At 44.4% G+C, this 18,593-nt stretch overlaps 1 protein-coding gene and 1 pseudogene across 6 annotated transcripts in view; both read right to left on the reverse strand.

The window, feature by feature from the left end:
- Positions 1–6,203, reverse strand: part of LOC138267990 (alpha-1-antitrypsin homolog) — a 29,319-nt pseudogene extending 23,116 nt beyond the window's left edge.
- LOC138268245 (zinc finger protein 182-like) overlaps positions 1–18,593 on the reverse strand; it is a 673,880-nt gene that overhangs the window by 422,209 nt on the left and 233,078 nt on the right. The window lies entirely within an intron of this gene.

Genomic DNA, 18,593 nt, shown 5'->3' on the forward strand with positions numbered 1-18,593 from the left:
CAGAGCCCTATGTTTACACCCTGGTGCCCTGCTCCTAGAAGGTGGGAGAAGTTTCCAGAAAAGTTCTTCGATATTCAAGGAGTTTCCTGCCTCCCCTGCCCTGGCTCCTACCTGGCTGCACTGAAAACACAGGGTTGTTAAGCCTGTTGTGTGGCGGCAAAGCATAGCCTATTCAGATGCAATCCGCCTCCCCATCCTGTCAGTGGAAAGGCCATTCAGGATCTGCTAATCTCACTATAGTGTGACTGACTGGAGGGAATTCAGAAAGACCTAACTGTCAGCTACACCCAATCATGTGACCTAAGGCAGTCTGTAGGCACACAGGGCTAAGGGCAGCAAAATGCAAACTTTCTAAAAGTGGAATTTTCAAACTTGTAATGAGAAAGTTCACTTTACTATTAAAGGAGGGTTATCATTACAAGTTCATAGGTACAAAATGACATATCTACCCCCTCTCATTTAGGAATTACAGCTTATTAAATGTAATAAGGAATCCTCTTTGTTATCTAATGGGAGGGGTAGGCCTCACAGTAGTGAAAAACTAATTTGGGAGTTTTTCACTACTAGTGTATGTAAAACTTAAAACGTAATGTCCAAGCTTTTATGTACACAGCAGCCTGCCCTGTGGGCTATCTATGGCCTACCTTAGGGGTGACCTACATGTAATAAAAAGAGTTTGAAGACTTGGAAAGGGGTTTGGAATGCCAAATCGACATGGCAATGGGACATTGCCTTCAGGCTTCAATGGCCGGCCTGGGACATGTTTTGAAGTGCTATTTAAGTGGGTGGAACATTAAATGCTGCAGTCCCACTGGTAGCATGTAAGTTATAGGCCCTGGATAAACATGTATACTTGTAAGTCTCTTTAAAAGAGACTTACAAGTAAATGAAATATGCCATTCAGGTATGTGCCAATCAAACCAAGTTTAGGGGAGTGAGCACAAACACTTTAGCACTGGTCAGCAGTGGTAACGTGCACAGAGTCCTAAGGCCAACAAAAGCAAACATCCAGCACAAATATGAGGAGGAAGGCAGAAAGTTAGGAGTGACCCTGTAGAAAGGGCCATGTCCAACAGTCCCTAGGGCCTGGAGCTGATCTGGAGACTGCTTTGACTGCCAGGACACTCCTGCTAAACCTTACATGGCCCCCCTGACTTGCTCCAAGTCAGAGTTGATTGCCCAAAATGGGCAGAGTAGCTAAACACAACTTTATAAAAGGTTTTCAAAGTAACCGCTAACCATGATAGTTGCCAATGCTTGTTTGTATTTTGAGCGAAAAGTTACAATTTCACCAAAAATTCAAAGCTCCAGAACCCTCTGGTGGATTTTCTTTGTTTTGTTGTCTAAAACTTCACGAAATGAAGATTTTGCCTTATATAAGTTGGTGTTTGATTTCTTTTGAGTAGTGTGTCTGTCTTATTAATTTGTTTTGGTATCTGACTGCACGAAACCACAGCTACCCAGGTCTGAGCTAAAGCTTTACAAACGAGCATGTTTAGAATCCTGACAGTTTTGTGAGTTTATTACATAGTGAGGTCTCACAACAACACCATTTAATAAAACACATTCCCTGCCTTGGCCACTTTGTCTACCCTGAAGTCAATTAAATGAGGGCAGCGTGCAAGGATAGGAAGATCAGGGAGGATGCCTCAATTAAGAAAGAAGACCTAGCGAAAGCCCTCAGGGCTTGGTTAAAAACTTTCCAAGTCCAACCACTGTTGGATTACGAAATCATCCCTGACAGTGGGGAAGACAACAATGGCAGAGAAGGTATTGAGAAGGAGGGGGACAATGACAGTCTGACCCCAACATCTGAAGGAAATGGCTTTACAAATATGGTAGTAAAAGGGGCACTACATCTGAGAGGGGGCCAAAGTCCTTGAGGCTCAAGTCACCCTCCTGGAGTTGGAGGGAAGGAGACTGGACCTGGAGTAAAGAAGACTGGCCCTTGGGGAGAGAATGGTCAAATTCATATGTAGCCCACGGGTATTGCTCCTAAGTATAATGAAGGGGATGACTTTGTTAAGCGGCTGGCATCCTATAAGAGCTCTCTTAGGATGCAAAAGGTCAATGTCCAACACTGGGGGTCCCTGTTGTGAGAAATGATTCATGTAGTGGAAAGAGATAGGCTCCTGACACTAGAAGATGATGTGGCAGAGTCTTACACATACACGAGGGCTACACTTATTGCACTCTTTGGTCTCATCCCTGAAGAGTATAGACAAAAGGTCAGGAACACAGAAATGGGTGGACTTTGTTGATGCTCTGTGAAATCACTGGAAGACTGCACTAAGGTTAACAAAGTGGATACCTATGAGGGGCTCTAAAAAGTAGTGGTAAAGGAGCAAGTACTTAAAAAACATACCTCAAAGAAATTACACAAGCATATCTTGGATTCCAAGCTACCTAGTCCTAGAGAAGTGGGCAATATGACTGATAAATGGGTTTACACTAGGGTGCTGAAAAGTCCACTGGAGGTAATCCTAAGAAAGGGGGACAGGCTCCCACTTCAGGGTAAAGAAGTAGGTAAAGTTCAAAATAAAGAGACCCTTAAAGAATCACAAAAGATTGTCCAGTGGCGAGCCCAGAGTAAAAATCTCTTTCAAAGGGGAGGGGGTACATGGGGAAGAATAATGACCCTTCAAAGGCTGGTGTGTGCTATGACTGTCAGCAGCCATGGCACAAGGGGGAGATGCTGTGTGCACCAAGAAAGTGCCCACCAATGGCCATCCCAAAGGCACTGCCATTGTAGAGATGGAGCTGGAGGTTACCCCTTAGGATTCTAGAGGGTAAACTGAGGCCACCTTAGTTTCACTAGTTTGGAAGGAAATTGAACCCTTGGCTCACTGGCCTCCATGCATGGAAAAGGATAGCCAGTGGTCAAGAATGAGGGGGGTTGAGTGAAAGCTCTAAGGGATACTGGTGGCAGCATAACCATAGTTATGGTTACACCAGATCCCTAGACCAAATAATCCCAAATAAGGTGCACTAGATAGACAACTCTGACAATACAAAGTATATCCCATGGCTAGGGTGGACTTTGAGTGGGGACGGGTTATTGGCCCAAAGAAGGTAGCTGTGTCCCAGCCATCCAAGTATAGTGTCTGCTGGGAAATTATCTTGAAACATCTGCCGGCCTGGGCAGAGGTGGAGAGAAGGACTCGCGCAGAAATGTTAGATCTCTTAAAGTGGGTGTGTGTCTCCATTAAAGTACAAAAGACCTTGAGGGAAAATCAAAGGACTCTGGAGTCCGGGGAGAATGGCCCATGTTGCTAGTCACAAGAGACCGGCCAGGAAGTTTTGTCAGCCTACTTCCCAAAGTCCATATGTCCAGGAGGAGCCTAACCCTGAGGAAAAGGCCTGGTATCCAGAAGCAATACCACGCAGGACTGTGACTACAGCCCTGCTTGGTATATTCACTAGGGTAGGGTTCCCTAAGGAAGTAATCTCAGATAAAGGTACTACCTTTATGTCTGCCTATGTGAAAATAATGTGGGATGAGTGTGGTGTTTACTACAAATTCACAAGTCCTATCCATCCCCAAAGGAATGGTCTGGTTAAAAGGTTCAACAAGACCGTGAAAGGCTTGAGTATGGGTCTGCCTGAAAAACTCCCAAAGGGCTGAAATGTTCTACCAGCCGGATGTTTGCTTACAGGGTGGTAACCCACAGATGAGTTGACTTCAACCCTTTTGAGCTACTCTTTGGTCCACAACGTTTGGTGAGAGAAGGATGGGAGTCCCATCTAGGAAACTTATCACAATAACACGGATTATGTACTGGCCCTTCACTCAAGGGTGGCAGAGCACAGGAAGAAGTCAAACAAGAATTTAGAGGCCAGCCAGGAGCTTGTGAAGCACTGGTATGACTAGAAGCCCTCAATGGTAGAGTATCAACCTTGAGAGTTGGTGTGGGATTTAGAGCCTGTATCTCGTAGGGCTCTCTAGGACAGGTTGACTGGGCCCTATCCAAGTTTGGAAAAGAAGGTGTCACCTATCTGGCGGAATTAGGTACCCCTAGAAACTTTCACAGGGCTATCCATGTCAACAAGCTGGAACTCCACCGTGACACAGCAGACATGACTATGCTCATAGTGACAGATAGAGGGGAATAAGAGGAAAGTGATGCTCTCCCTGACTTACTGTCAAACAGTATCAAGGAAGGCTCAGTGAATATGGTATTCATCTACTCCACTTTAACAGACTTGCACCATAAAGATTGTTACAGGCTCCTGCAAACAGACTGCTAATCTGTTTTTATTGACCCCAGGTCTGACATTTTGGTTTAGCCATGATGTGGACACAGGTGGCAGCTTGCCTGTCAAAAGTAATATTCATAAGTTGTCAGATTAGGTCAAAGTTAGAATCAAAGCTGAGGTTGCTAATATGGTAGAGTTTTATGTGATTGTGCCATTTAGTAGTCCATGAGCTAGCCAAGTGGTGTTGGTACTCAAGCCGAATTTCAAGGGGGTAAACCTGAGATGAGGTTCTCTGTGGGCTACAGAGGCCTAAATGCATCACCAAGACTGATGCTCTCCCCATACCCAGAGCTGATGAGCTCATAGAAAAGTTGAGAGCTGCCAAGTACCTAAGAACATTTGGCCTAACTGTAGGTTTCTGACAGGTAGCCCTCACCTAAGGTGCTAAAGAGAGCTCTGCCTTTTCAACTCCTGAAGGCCACTTTCAGTTCAGAGTGATGCACCTTGGATGGGTTGAAAACTGCACAGGGTGAACAGGGTTCGCTGAGATTTGGAAATTTTCAGTGCAGCATATCTAGATGATATTTCTTTACTTGTATCTAACTATAAGGAGCACCTGATCCAGCTAAAATAAGTACTTTAGGCTCTGCAGCAGGAAGGACTGACTAACAAGGCAAGTAGGTGCTAACTAAGGCAAGGCTCAGTTGTGTACCTTAGCCATAAATTAAGTAGAGGCAATGTACAACCTCTCCAGCTTAAGATTCAGATCTTTCGCACCTGGGAGGCTACTAAGACACAGACCCACGTCATAGCCTTTTTAGGCCTGACGGAGTAATACAGGAGATTTGTTAAGGGTTATGGCACCATTGTGGCAGCATTGACAGAACTCACTTGCAATGTAGCAACCCAAAAGGCCTTTGACACCCTAAAGGACACTTTGTGCTCATTACTTGTCCTAAAGGCACCTGATTTCAGTAATGAGTTTATTGTCAAAACATATGCATTTTAACATGGAGTTGGGGCAGTGCTGGTACAGGTAAATGATGAGGGCCAGGATCAACTAGTTGCCCTTATTAGTAGGCGACTCCTCCCCAGAGAGCAGCAATGGAGAACCATTGAGAGACGAAGCCTGTGCTGTGGTTGGGCCCCTAAAGAAGATCAGAACCTGTTTGTTTAGAACTCACTTCAGAATTCAAACTGAACTCAGATCACTCAGGTGGCTTATGCAGATGAGAGAACCCCAAATTGTTGAGGTGGTCCATTTCCCTACGGGGTATGGAGTTTATAGTAGAATACAGACCTGAGACTGACCATGTCAATGCAGATGGTCTTTCCAGATTCACCCACTTAGATGATGAGAACTACGAGGGTGTAGGTTAGTGGCTTATCGCCTTTTCGTCTGGAGGGAGGCACATAAGGAAATGCTCTTTTTGCATGATTACCCTAAAAGTTTTAGACTGATGCTGCTTGTTTTGGGACTCTAATAATGCAATGAGTCCTGCTAACCGGACATAAGTGCCAGTGTTTTGACCTTCAAACGTGAATGCCTAATTGGTTTATACCACAATTGGAATAAGTTAAATTATATGTGGTACCAGAGGTACCTTGAGCCTGTAAGTTACTGTGTCCCTGATGAGCTGCAGCACTTATTATGCCACCCTGAGCGTGACAAAGTAAAACATGTCTTCCAGCCTGCCACTGAAGACTGGTAGAGTAGTTTAAACTACTAACTCGATTTTGCCATTTAAACGAATGACAAAGTCCAGACCTCCCTTTTTAGGTTTCACCTGAGTATCGTGCATGTGCTGTTAGCGAATCCTACTGTAAACAAAAAAATAGCTTACAAACAGGCTTATAGCCTGCCCATTACTTAGCAATACTTACCACTGGTTGACTTCCAAGTCACTTGTGTTTCCTTGCTTCTTATTGGTCACATTTCCTGCTTTCTCCTGGTTGCTCACCTCCTCCTGGGTTCTCCTGGGACTTCTGTCCTTGCCGTGGAGCATGAAGCTAGCGCAGCTTTCTGTTTGTGGCCAGGGTTGTTCCACTGGTTGTGCACTTGTCCAGGAATTTAGCCATGTACTCTCTAAGAGTCAAATTATCCCTATTCTGAATGCCTGGATCTGAGTCTGTTTTTATGGGTAGTCAGCTTAAAATTGGGAATCATGATTGTGTTCACTTAGATGCTGCAATGCAAATGCTCATGGAAACCAGTGCTTCAGTTGGTTGTTTTTAAGGCTCTCATGGCTTTAGTCCCTATTTTTTCAGTACCTAGGGAGCAGCTATACCAGTAGTGTTTATGTCAGTAAGTGCTGGGCTGCTGTTTGAAGGAGGGGTGAGGGGGCACTGAATGAATCCTGCATTATGCTAATGTTGCTTAGATACAGATGGGCCTGCATTCTTTTGTTTCGGCTGCCTCTAGGGAGTTATAGAAAATGGTCAAAGAGGATTTCAATGCCCCCTTTGTTTGGCATTCAAATTGCCGGGTGAAGTCAGAATTGTTCTTGCTTTGCTAAATTATATGATTGAGATTCGAAAATATAGTGGTTGAGCAATATCTTCGCATGTGATACAAGATATAGACATTTTCAGCAGCAGAGCATAAGGTGAGTAAACTTATCATTTGTATTAGCGCAGATCACTGTTAAGGAAAAGTTAAATACACACTTAGACCTGTGAATGGTTTCTGGTCAGTGGCTATTCCAAAAATATTTTATCAATTTACATTTTAAGTTCAAAATTGGATTTGTTTTTTAAACCTAGTCATTTATCACTCATGCAATACATCAAATAGAGCAACACTTTTAGCACACGCTATCTTTGGAGTAAAAATAATCAGTTAATAAGAAATTATTCACAATGGCAACAGTTCTGGCTTCTCTTTGTGCTGCCCTATGTTTACTAACACAAATGTTAGAGACATAGTTCCTCATATTCGGATAAAGCATTACATATAAGGATACCACCTAATATATATCTCAAGGTGTTGTGGGTTCATTTTAGTACTTTGCTCAGGTACACATATTTTAGCCTAGCTTAGGCCTGTGTCCTTTTACCCAGATATATGCTCTGATTTCATTTATTCATTTAAGTTCACCTTGCTTTTCAGCAGGGGTGTTTTACTTTTCTAATCAGCTGTGATTCTGTAAAAGCGTTGTTATTAATTTTGAGCACAACATTTTATCATGCACTTCTGCCCAAAGCTGACAAGAATAAGTACATGATAATCTAACTACTATTGCCATCACAAGAGTGTGCAAGCAGTCCGACACTTAGGCACATGCTCACGTCAGGCGTGTTATTCAGAACGCAAATATGGTTTCTTATGAAAACATCATTCGGGCTAGGGAAAGGGAGGGAGGTCATTTGGGCCAGTATACCCATCCATGCTGTATACCATTTTACTGCTGACCTCAGCCCTCTCTCTACAGCCAGCTAAGGAGACGGTGGGCACACCCCTGTTCTCAGGTAAAGGGGGTGGGTGTTCCTCTCATGTACTAAGAACAGACAGATTGGGCTTTACCCACTATGCTCTGGCTAGAGGTTAGGGGTTAGGTAGGATTCCTATGTACATGTTATTCCAATATGCTTGGGTTGCTTATTTTCCTTTCTTTGATTGTAACAATCCTAATCTTGCTATGTCTCATTGCTCTAATAACTATAGATTATATATTTTATCGTAGATTGCAGTCTTTTCAATCAATGTATTGAAAACCATCCTGCACCTTTTCTTTGGCCTACGTGTGTGTATGAGAGTTTTGCTAATGAGAGAAAGGGGTGAGATTCGTCAACCACAACTTCCGTGAGAGGTCCCCGAGTGTCATGTGTCAGGCTGCCACAAATCACCTTTGGTTCCTATGTTTCGGTAAGGTGTAGCTAGCTAGTCGAAAGGGTGGGGCAGACAGCTCCCAAGACGTGTGCAATTGACTCTGTTACCCACAAGCGGTAGTGCTGCCACCACGAAACCAGCAGTCTTGTTCCAAAAACGAGAATCCTTCGACATGGCGCTGCCAACATTGGTAAGGCACTAATTATACAGGTCTCCTGAATAGCTCGGTCTCACACATGCTAAAGATACCTAAGTACCATTATACAGAGACATCAGTGGTTTTGGGAAAAATCCTCCTCAGCTGAAGAGGGAGCACATATTTAGGCTGTAGGTTGTTCAAGCTTCAACCCTAAAAGGATTCCCCTGTTGTTGTTCCCAACTCTGATACCTATTATTTTAATATGGCACAACCAGTAAATATCGCAGAGAACTATAGACAATATGTCACACAGTTTCTTGTAGCTAATCGACTAAAAAATTAGGGCGGAGATGTCATGTTTGTCGTTGAAGTTCATGATGCTTACAAAGCAGAAATATTTTATTTATGGGTCACCTTTCTAGCAATAAGCATAGGCGTAAATACATTTCACACATACAGAATAGCAAATGTACCACAACAATACAGAGCATACACAATAATGCCACCCTCCCACATGTTATACAACCTGTTAGATTAGGTCTTTAAAGTAATGACGGACCAACATGGCCAACACTGGCCACATATACACTACAACCCAATGTGCAGGCTATGCAAGTAGCTTAAGTACACACATTATATAATGCCCATTCATATGCCTCGGTACAGCCACCTATATTCAGGTAACACCACTATATTTCAGGCTCAGTCCAACCAGGCCAGGCACAGTCTCACCATCATCATTTATATCCAGATTGAATACAAAAATGCATCAACAAACAAACATAAATAGTAACTACAATTTGCACTATAAAACATACAGTACAATATATTCACATAAAAAATATTCAATAGATAAATAAATAACCAAATTACACAACATGTAAGGTCAAAATCAGGCCAGCAATAATTTGAAGTAGCCAATTGATTAGACCCAGGGATGAAAGAAGGGATGGGAGGAAATAGAAGCCAGAGTGTGCAATTGAATCTTCCATGCCCTGTATGGAAATTTAGATAAAGCAGTTACCACAACCGTGCTAGAGTCAATTTTGCAGATTTCTAGTGTGTTTACCTTATTAGTTAGCTCCAGTAGTCGGACACATAGCTGCAATCCATCAAAATCTGAATTCAGAATACACTGGGCAGAAAAACAATAAATGCTTTTCTGACTGCAGGGTAATTACAAAATGAACACATCTTTGAAGTGTTTGTGGCAGATAGCTAAGAGGAAGTAAAAAATGGCAGTTGGCAAAATGCTGCATCTGAATCTCAGAATGTACAACCTCATAAGCATGGGCTTGGTATAATCTATGAATTCCTACACTCTAAGTACGTGTTTGTAGAGGAGGAAAGATGGACTGCCTGCCTATTGTAACCAATGTTTAACTTTGTTCAACATATTTTGCCTAAAATCTATTCTTCACAACAACCTTCATGGATGCACAGATGGACAAGGAATTGTGCCAACACTCTCTCTCGAGTGCAGCATGCTTGACATAAGCTAGCAACAGAGTCCTCTGGCAATTGTGGCAGCTAATGATATCTATGAGGGCACTTCTATATGGTGTCAACTCTTTAGTAGTCTATACTCTGATCCAGTACAGAATCAAATGCAACTTAGCACATTCCAGGATTGGTTTTATAGCAAGGTGAAGTCTCAAAGTCATCAAGGAAGTGCCACAGACGAGGTTAAGGGGTGACCTGGTAAAATTATTTTCATCTATCTCCAGAGTTGACGTGCTGCAGTGGCCCCATAAGACCACATCATACAGTGCGGCTCTCCTGATCTGAGTATTGTAGACTTCTATTGCCAGCAAAATAGGATGAAAGAGGAGCCATTTTGGCAACCATAACTAATGTTGAAGCCCTGTATTTGATCGACAACCAACTCTTGGACACTTGGGATGAACAAACTGCTTTGATGAACACTAATCCCTAAGTAATCAAATTATTTTATTCTCTGCTATTCATTGGATCCAAACCGCATATCCACCCTAAGGTTCTTGAATTCATTGTAAACTATAAATTTTGTTTTCAAAGGACTGATTTCAAAACCATGTAGCTCACAAAACTGTGAGAATCTTTTAAAAAGGGTTTACAGCCCTACTATAGTTTTGGAAATCAAGAGACTATTGTCCTCAAAAAACAATTCAGTCACCTTTTGGACTGCAAAAGAGTTGGTGAATCATTGACGCATCCCAAAACAAAACCTTTGCAGCTTTTAATAAACAAGAGGAAGAGAGTTATGGCAGCACTGGCGTACTCAATTCTTAACATTGATTTCCTCTGTGAGTTCCCCACTGGGACCCCCCCCCGCACCCAGGAATAGTTTCCCTCTTGGAGGCACTTTATGATGTCAAAGAGGTTGCTAGGGACAGCCATACTAGCCAGTACTTCCCAAAGCTTAGCTCTAGGAACTAGATCAAATGTGGCATGAAGGTCTATAAAGGCAACAAAAAGATTCATGCCATTAATATCAATGGTCTTTCACTTGAACAATAGAAAATGAAAGACTTGGTCCACAGTTCCCATCTTTGGACTAAAGTCTGATTGTCTAAAGCCTACTTGTGTTCAAATTCCCCAGGCCACAATCCACTCTGTTTATTTAGCAGACACCTGCTTGCAAAAAATCACGTGTAGGTTATCTAAGAGACTAATAGGGCTGTACTTGCTGTGAAGTCTTTGGTAGTCTTTTTTTTTTTTTTTAAAGGAACTATCTCAGCTCCCTTCCAGGTCAAGGGGATCGTGGCTGCAGTGGCTATCGCATTAGAAGCCAAGTTAACAAAGGGGGTCCAGATGGTGGGATCAGAGCAGAACCTTATCCAACCTGATAGCTTTTCCCTGGAGCATGGCCGTTGCTTCTGTATCAGCAAGTGAAAACGTGCGCTTAGCAACTAGTCAGTTTCAGGTGCCGCGCAAGGTGGGCCTGGTAATGACAGGAGTGGGGAAGGATAAATGAGTGGGCGATCCACTCCCTAGGTTGGATCTGAATCTCAGGAGTCATGGCATGATGTTTGTCACCATGGCTAACAATATGCCGAAAGGATTTGAAGTCTCTATTTTTCACCCTATCAAGAAGACCGTCCCACTTCCTTTTTTCCAAATTAGATTTTGCATATCTTAGGGCTTCCCAATTGGAGACTCTGGTTATCCTGATCATGAGCCTATCGCTATGCTTGAAGGTAGATAAAAAAGTATTCTCAGCAATTCTGTAACATGGAGTGAACTATTTTTGAGATTTAGGAGGTCTGATTGTCCTTTTGAAATCCTTTTGAAACCAATCTTTTAATTTCACAAATAAGTCTTCCTCAATTATTGCCTTAGGGTTGTCCCGGTTTTCAACCATTGAGCCCAGAGCAGTAGCCACTGTACCATATATTTTTGGTACTGAATTAGGCAAGGAGCAAATGGCAGTTAATTTCACATTACTTCAGTTGTTACTTAATACCAGGCATTGTTACACGAATGCCCTTGTGTGGATTGGATGAAAAAAGGCAAGTGCCACAAAGTGAGAATTAATGGGTCATGGTTGCTCTCAGCTCTAGATGTAACCTTCAGATCCTTCATTGATCTCCAGATCCGGACATCAAGGACGATGTGATTTATATTGCTAGTGTAACGTACCCCCACAAAATGCTGGGCTGGCATTATAGGCCAATAGAAAGCGGCCGTTACAGACACAGAGGCATATGAAAGGGATATGTTGGCAATTTGCAGGGCCGAACTTGGCCTTTGGTTTTCCTGGGCAGCAACTAACTTAAAGATACTTCAAAATGTGTTTTTGATGGCAAACAGGTCCTTGATGATGCCAAATGGCTCGAAGATTACATTTAAAGCATTCACAATGATCACATGGTGGGCACTGATATGACAAGGAAAGATTTTATTTAAGAAGTGTAAAATAGGAGCTTGTTTCTGGAAGTAAACACTTCTGTTATAGATGTTAATTAAGAAGACAGGCTTACCTGCTACAGGGGTAAGAACTAACCCCAGAATCTTAGCAGACCTGGAGTTCAGCTGTACAACAGTGCAGAGCAAAGAAACTTTAAGCCACACTAATAAGCCTCCGGATGCTCTGCCCATTGCTGATGCTGGAATGTAAAGGTCTTAAAGCTGCATCTAATAACACTTTCCCAGGACCACATTTTTTATAAAACAAACAGATTTCATGCCCATCTATAGAATCACCACACTATCACCTAATTTGGGTTGAATCCTTGCTACATTCCAACTCAATAATGAGGCAGCAGTAGTGCAGGGAGGGTCGGAAGAACAAACAAATTCACTGGTCGGTGAGGGTAGTTCAAATCAGTGGAGGGAAGTGAGAGTGCATTTAGACTCCCTGTCATTGGTGCCAGTAAAGGATTGTTGTGAAAGGGCTAAGGTGGAACAGGGATCTCGAAAGGCTGAGATGGAAGATCTGCCCCAGGTCTGGTTACATGTTTGCCTGGTAACTTCCTGGCCACAATTGCTACATTGGAGGAACTCATTCCTAAGTGTGGCAAGAGTTGGCATAGGAGAACAATGGGGCGAAAGTATTGGAACAATAGGGGAATCAATCATTGACCACGTATTGCACAAGTGCTGAAAATTGATTTGCAGAGGAGACAGCAGGAGAGGGACCCAGGCTACCTGAATCTAGTATGCACCTCTTAGTCTTTGGGACAAATTGGTGATAGAAAAAGCCCAGGGCGAGAAGCTTGATGGCACCAGAGTTAACAAAAGACTGGCCCGTGCTAGACAATATAGTTTTGGCAAGATTTGCAAACCGAAAATGAATGGTTACACACCATTAAATCTTTTGGTTAATGGCCCCACCCAAGCAACTCTGTGAATCATTAAAATATTATACACAGCCACCAAGGGAAAAACAGCATTTTTATGGAGCCAATGGAGAACATTGTTTTTTAATTGGTCAGAAACTCAGATGTTTGATGCTAAGGGCAGAACATTAGCCAAGACAATAACAGAGTGGTAAGGGGCTGGAGGGAGATGTATTACCAGAGGTGACTTTCCCCAGTAATCTTCAGCAGCATTGCTAGGTTCCATCCCCCTCCCTCCCATGAAACAACTTGTGGATATGCCACCATCAGGTAAGGCATCACAGTTCTCAACCTTGTCCCTTTTCTCTCTCTGCCCCTGCCGCCCCTGCTGCCTCTGCTGCTCCTGCTACCCCTACCGCTCCTATCGACCCAGCCTTGGAGCTTGTAGCTATTAAAAAGTCACAATGTTACACTTTGGGGAAATGTGGTGCGGAATTTGTTCGGAGAGGGCCCACGGGCCAAACTGGAGCACTCTACACAGGCTGGATAGTCAGAGGCGCTGGACCCGTTTTGGACAGCTGGGCTTCTATAGCCCCCAGCCACTTATGTATGCTGTAGGCTTGCATCTACGATGGTGGACACTTTGGCACATAACGACTCTTCAAAAGCGGACAGGCCCAGTGAACTACAACCAGTGAAGTCATATTAGGTGGGTGCAATAGACAGCTGTTTGCTCTTATGTCTGGTTGAAGATCTATTTGAAGGGGGATGCTTGCTTAATTTTACCAGGGAGCCTGTGTCAGATGGCGTGCTTGGATTAGATTCTATAACAGAGTCAGAGGTGTGACTAATTTCATTGATTGTGGCAAAAAAGGGATTTACAGTATCAGGCTCCCTTGTAATATCAAGTCCCCCTTGCAATATCAGTGTCTCCTGCAGGTAAAGACAGACGGAGTGACAATCATCACATTGAACCCCGCTTGGTGCCCATGTCAAATTTAATTAGAATTTTGAGTTAAAGGCAACTTTAGAAAGTTGACACTCTGTTGCCCAAGTTTTCCAGTGGGCAGTTGCAGATGCTGCTGCCACAAGACTGCTTCTGCCCTTCTGAAGAAAGGAGTGTAAATATCCCAGGAAAGGAAATAATAGAAGCCTGCAGTTGGAAAAGGTGTAAGCTCTCCCCGGCAGGAAGTCACACAGAATGTAAAGCTAAAAGGCAAGCTTCGGAGGGGAAGGCGCTTTTGAAGAGCCAATGGTAAACACATATGAGAAGTACTGTTCTTTTGTTCCTGGTCGACAAGTTGGCATCAGGGAATGGAAAACAGTTGCCAAACTTGTTTTCCCGTGGGCATGTAGCCCTCAGGTAGCCACACTTCCAGTGTAGGCTAATAAGCTCCACAGACCGAGAGAGGAGTTCTTTCATCTTAGGAGTGAGCAGAATATTGCACTCTGGGACAACTAGATGCCACACACTGCAGGAAGTCATCATCAGATGAAAGGAGACCTGGTAGTTCATTGGCTAGTAGTCACCTCATTCCCTGAGGGCAGGTTGTGGGCATAACAGTAACACCAAGGCCTCAGATCACATGTGAAGGGGATAAAGCACCAAAGAGGGACTGCCCTGCTGTTCCTGAGCCTGGCAAAGAGAACCTGTACCAAAAACTGCACTGCACCTGCTGCTCCTAGGCTAGCAGAGAGCATTGTGCCTGTGGTGACCTGCTCGAGGAAACGCCATTCCCTGAGTCACAGACAGAAGAGGTGAACTACAAATGCCAGTTTTCTGACTTTCTTCTTAAGGTTCCAAGGCCAGAAAAGCAGAAGAAGCCACCTTGGCAAAGTTGGAAGCCACAATTGCTTGTTCACCACTGACCGCTAATGCGCTGTTTGGTACACCAAACCCTGACATCCAAAAGTTGCACATGAGTCATCTAGACCCACTGAGCCTGGAACAGGACTGGAGAATGCTTTGACTATAAGATAATCATCCTGCTAATCCTTACTGGCCCCCCTGACTTGCTACCTTCCAGGATTGGTCACCTAATGCAGGTCAGAGTAGCCAAACGCAACTTTATAAAAAGTTTAAAAAAATGTTCAAAATAACCGCTAACTGCAAAGCAATGATTTACGATTTGATTAAACATTCATATCTTTGGAACCCTCCAGTGGAGTTTGTTAATTTTGGTGTCTAAAATTTTTAAAAAACAGCCAAGATGGCAGAAGTCTCTAAGTAAGCTCCCTTAGCCCTGTCCTGATATCGCTGCCAATCCTTGCTGCTGACTAAGCATTAGGGCCCACTCTATGGTGGGATTGTGGATGTTTCACAAGCCCCGGACAGAGACACAGCCTGGCAATGTGCAACGGCAGCATGGTAGTGACTGCTGCCACCAACTACTGAAAAGCCAGAACCTGCCAGCAAATCCATCAATGGAGCCCCAGCAAAAACCACTCTCATCGGGGGCTCCAAATCGGCTATGAGATACCAAAAGGGACTAACACACAGAGGAGCCGTGGGGGAGGAAGGGGGTGTGAAGCCCCACCCACCCTTAGGCCCATGAGTTAGCATGATCGCCAAGCAGTCAAAAGGCAGATATAGTCAGTTGGCAGCCGCGAGGGGCCACAAAGCTAGTCCCCCAGCAGAAGCCATGGTGAAGCTGCAGCCTGGGGAGGTATGACGACGGCAAGAGGTATACGCCACTGCCTACTACTGAACAGTCAGGACCCACCGGCAGCAACAATCAGCAGAGCCCTGGCAGAGGGGCACTCTCGCCAAGAGGCCAACCCCATTGGTTGAGAAACATTCCAGGGGACCAGCACACAGAGGAGCCACAAAAGAAGTGGCTGCATGGACTCCGCCCTCCCTCATACCTGTGATTCAGCATGACCACCAAGCAATAAAAGGGTAAGGAGACAGCCGGTTGGAGGTAATGAGAAGCCAATAACTAGGACTGTTGGGCTGACTCCCCCAGGATGGACCCAGAGCAACAACCGGATGAGACGGGCCTAGCTGGCAGTCTCCTGAGGCAAAGGGAAGGAGGAACCTGATTCAATAATGTGCACCTCAGGAAACAGCAAAGGTCCAGTGCCAAAACACCAGGTTGCACAACAGAGACAAAGAGGTCGCTATACCCATGAGCATAATACCCCCGAAGGGACCTGAATACCAGACTGATTGAGCTGCCAGTGGCAGCTATGGCAGAATCGTGGGGTGGACAACCTAGAGCAAGGAACCCATGCAGTTTTAACACCTTTGTAGTCTACGCTGAGAGGTCATGGGGCACGACAAACCCAATTCATCACAAGCCCAGTCAAAAATTGATACATTTACAGCCCAAATGTTGGAGAAGCGAGGGGAATCAGGAGACAATGCACACCTATACCAACTTCCTGAACCATCAGTTGCAGGAGCGATCCTACAAGCTATCCAGGCCCCCTGGTCTACATTGGAACCCAAAATTGAGGAGGTTGCCGTGGAAGTCACTTTGGTCTGCCAGAACCTTCGCAGCATGGGAAAGCAGATGCCGGAAGCTGTAGGCCACATTTGATCTTGAAGATAAAGTTAATGAACCTAGATCCATGGTCCTCCACTTAATCAAGGACTCCAAAACACTCATGGATAGAGCAGAAGATGCATAGAACAGGGCCAGACCAGATTCCTGGTTGGGTTTGCAGAGGGAGTGGAGGGGTCTGAGCCGCAAAGATTTCATCTTTCTCCCTTCTTCACAATAAAGGGAGCCCATGGCTCACTAGATCCCAAACTCTGTGCCCCATGATAATGAAAACACTGCCCTTTAATGACAGAGACACTATCCTTCAAGGGTGTCCGAGTGGCAGGAGACCTACTGTTTCAGTCAGGGCGTATCATGATCTTCCCAGATGATACCACCTGGGGATTCAGAAACCATGACGCTCTTACAATGGAGTCAAACAAAAACTGAGAAGCATAAAACTTCAATATATACTCCTATACCCTGCAAAATGAAAGGTGAACCACAACTCCAAATCACATTTCTTTAAAACCCCAAAGGCTGCTTGGGAGCGGGTGGGCGAAAATACTTCAATGACCTGTAATCCAGCGCCCTGTAGGGATGCTGCCCCCACCCTGAAACACCTGAAATATCTGGACTCCTCCAGTTCAGAAGGGGGTTGCCCAAGACTTCACCTAGACCCTGCACCAAACTCTGAGAAGGACACTTGATTGGAGCAGGAACCTAGTGAGCTGCAACAAGAGAAAAGCTGACCATAAGACACATAAGTTCCCCCTCTGTGACATAATTCCCATTGTTTTTCTATATAGCCAGCAGCAAAGTATTGCTTTGGTTACTGGCTGCATGAGAGACAAGACATGGATAGGATTGAGTGGAGTCACACCTAGTTTCAACTCATTGGTAGGGGGAGGGCAACAGGTGCTTTTAGGATGGAATCATGGGGAAGGAACTGTCAGGGAGGTTTCAGAATGTATTGTGTTTCTTTCTCTGTTTACACGGCGCAGCTCTCTTTGTCAAAGATTCAGCCACATAGCAAGTTAATCCCCTACAATATAAAGCCCATGTGATCCACACACATCAGCAACTGTATCTGCGTACTCACACTGCACACTGACAGCCTCCTTACTAACTCAGGTCCACACTCTTAATATTTGAGTTCAAGCTTATGACACAGAATGTCAATTAATTAAATTATGGTATTAAGCGTGGAGCAGTCCTGCGCTTTGTGAAAAGTCTTGTGCTTTGTGAAACATCATGCCCCACTGGTCCTACTGCTTCAAGAAACCCAGTTATTATGCACTAGATGCCCCATGCTGGTCTGGTTCAGATATGACAGGGTATACCATGCAGGGCACACCAAGGGCTCGGGGTGGCAATTCTGTTACACAAAACCTTCCCCATGGTGGTCTCCTTGACAGTATGCGATCCTCCTGACAGATATGTAGTCTCAGAGGCATCCTTTGAAGGCCGGCATGTTTATCTGGTTGCTTCACATGTTCCCCCCGCTTTTGGCCAAAATCCACTCTGAAGACCCTACAGGAGATTATCCTTGACTTTCCCAAAGGGGCAATGATTGTTGGGGAGACCCTAATGATGCTATGCAACCAAATATTGATCAACTAGAATTGGGAGGAAAGGGCCAAAGTGATCAAGGTCTTTTGGTGGACTGGGTGGAAGGCTTTAGCCTCTCTGACATCTGGCGGATATGGCATTCACAATCCTGTGCCTATATACACGTCAACAGCTCACAAAACCATGTCCTGAATAGACCTGCTTTTGCTCCCTGCAGCAAATGTTGTGCAAACTTCGGCGGCGTATGTGCCATAGAGAGGCATTTCTGACCATGCACCAATGGTGCTTCGTTTCGTTACATGAGTGGGGCACCACCACCCGATCTGGAGGCTTAGCGCGTCGCACCTAATGTCAATTTTCTTGGCAGATGAGCTGAAGTCTTATCTGAACAGCAATAAATATTTTGTGAACTCACCCAGCATAGTGTGGGCAGCCAGAAAGGCCACCATGTGGGGAATCACACAATCCATTCTGAAAAAAAGGGACAAAGACAAACAAGCCCATATTGCAATGCTAGAATCCCTCATCCAAACACTAAAACAATCACCCCTTATACATGAGGACATATGTTTGTCTTGAAGATTAGATGTAGATAGAGCATCCCTGTGGCA

This window comes from Pleurodeles waltl, chromosome 12 (assembly GCF_031143425.1).
Source record: "Pleurodeles waltl isolate 20211129_DDA chromosome 12, aPleWal1.hap1.20221129, whole genome shotgun sequence".
Classification (NCBI taxonomy): Eukaryota; Metazoa; Chordata; class Amphibia; order Caudata; family Salamandridae; genus Pleurodeles; species Pleurodeles waltl.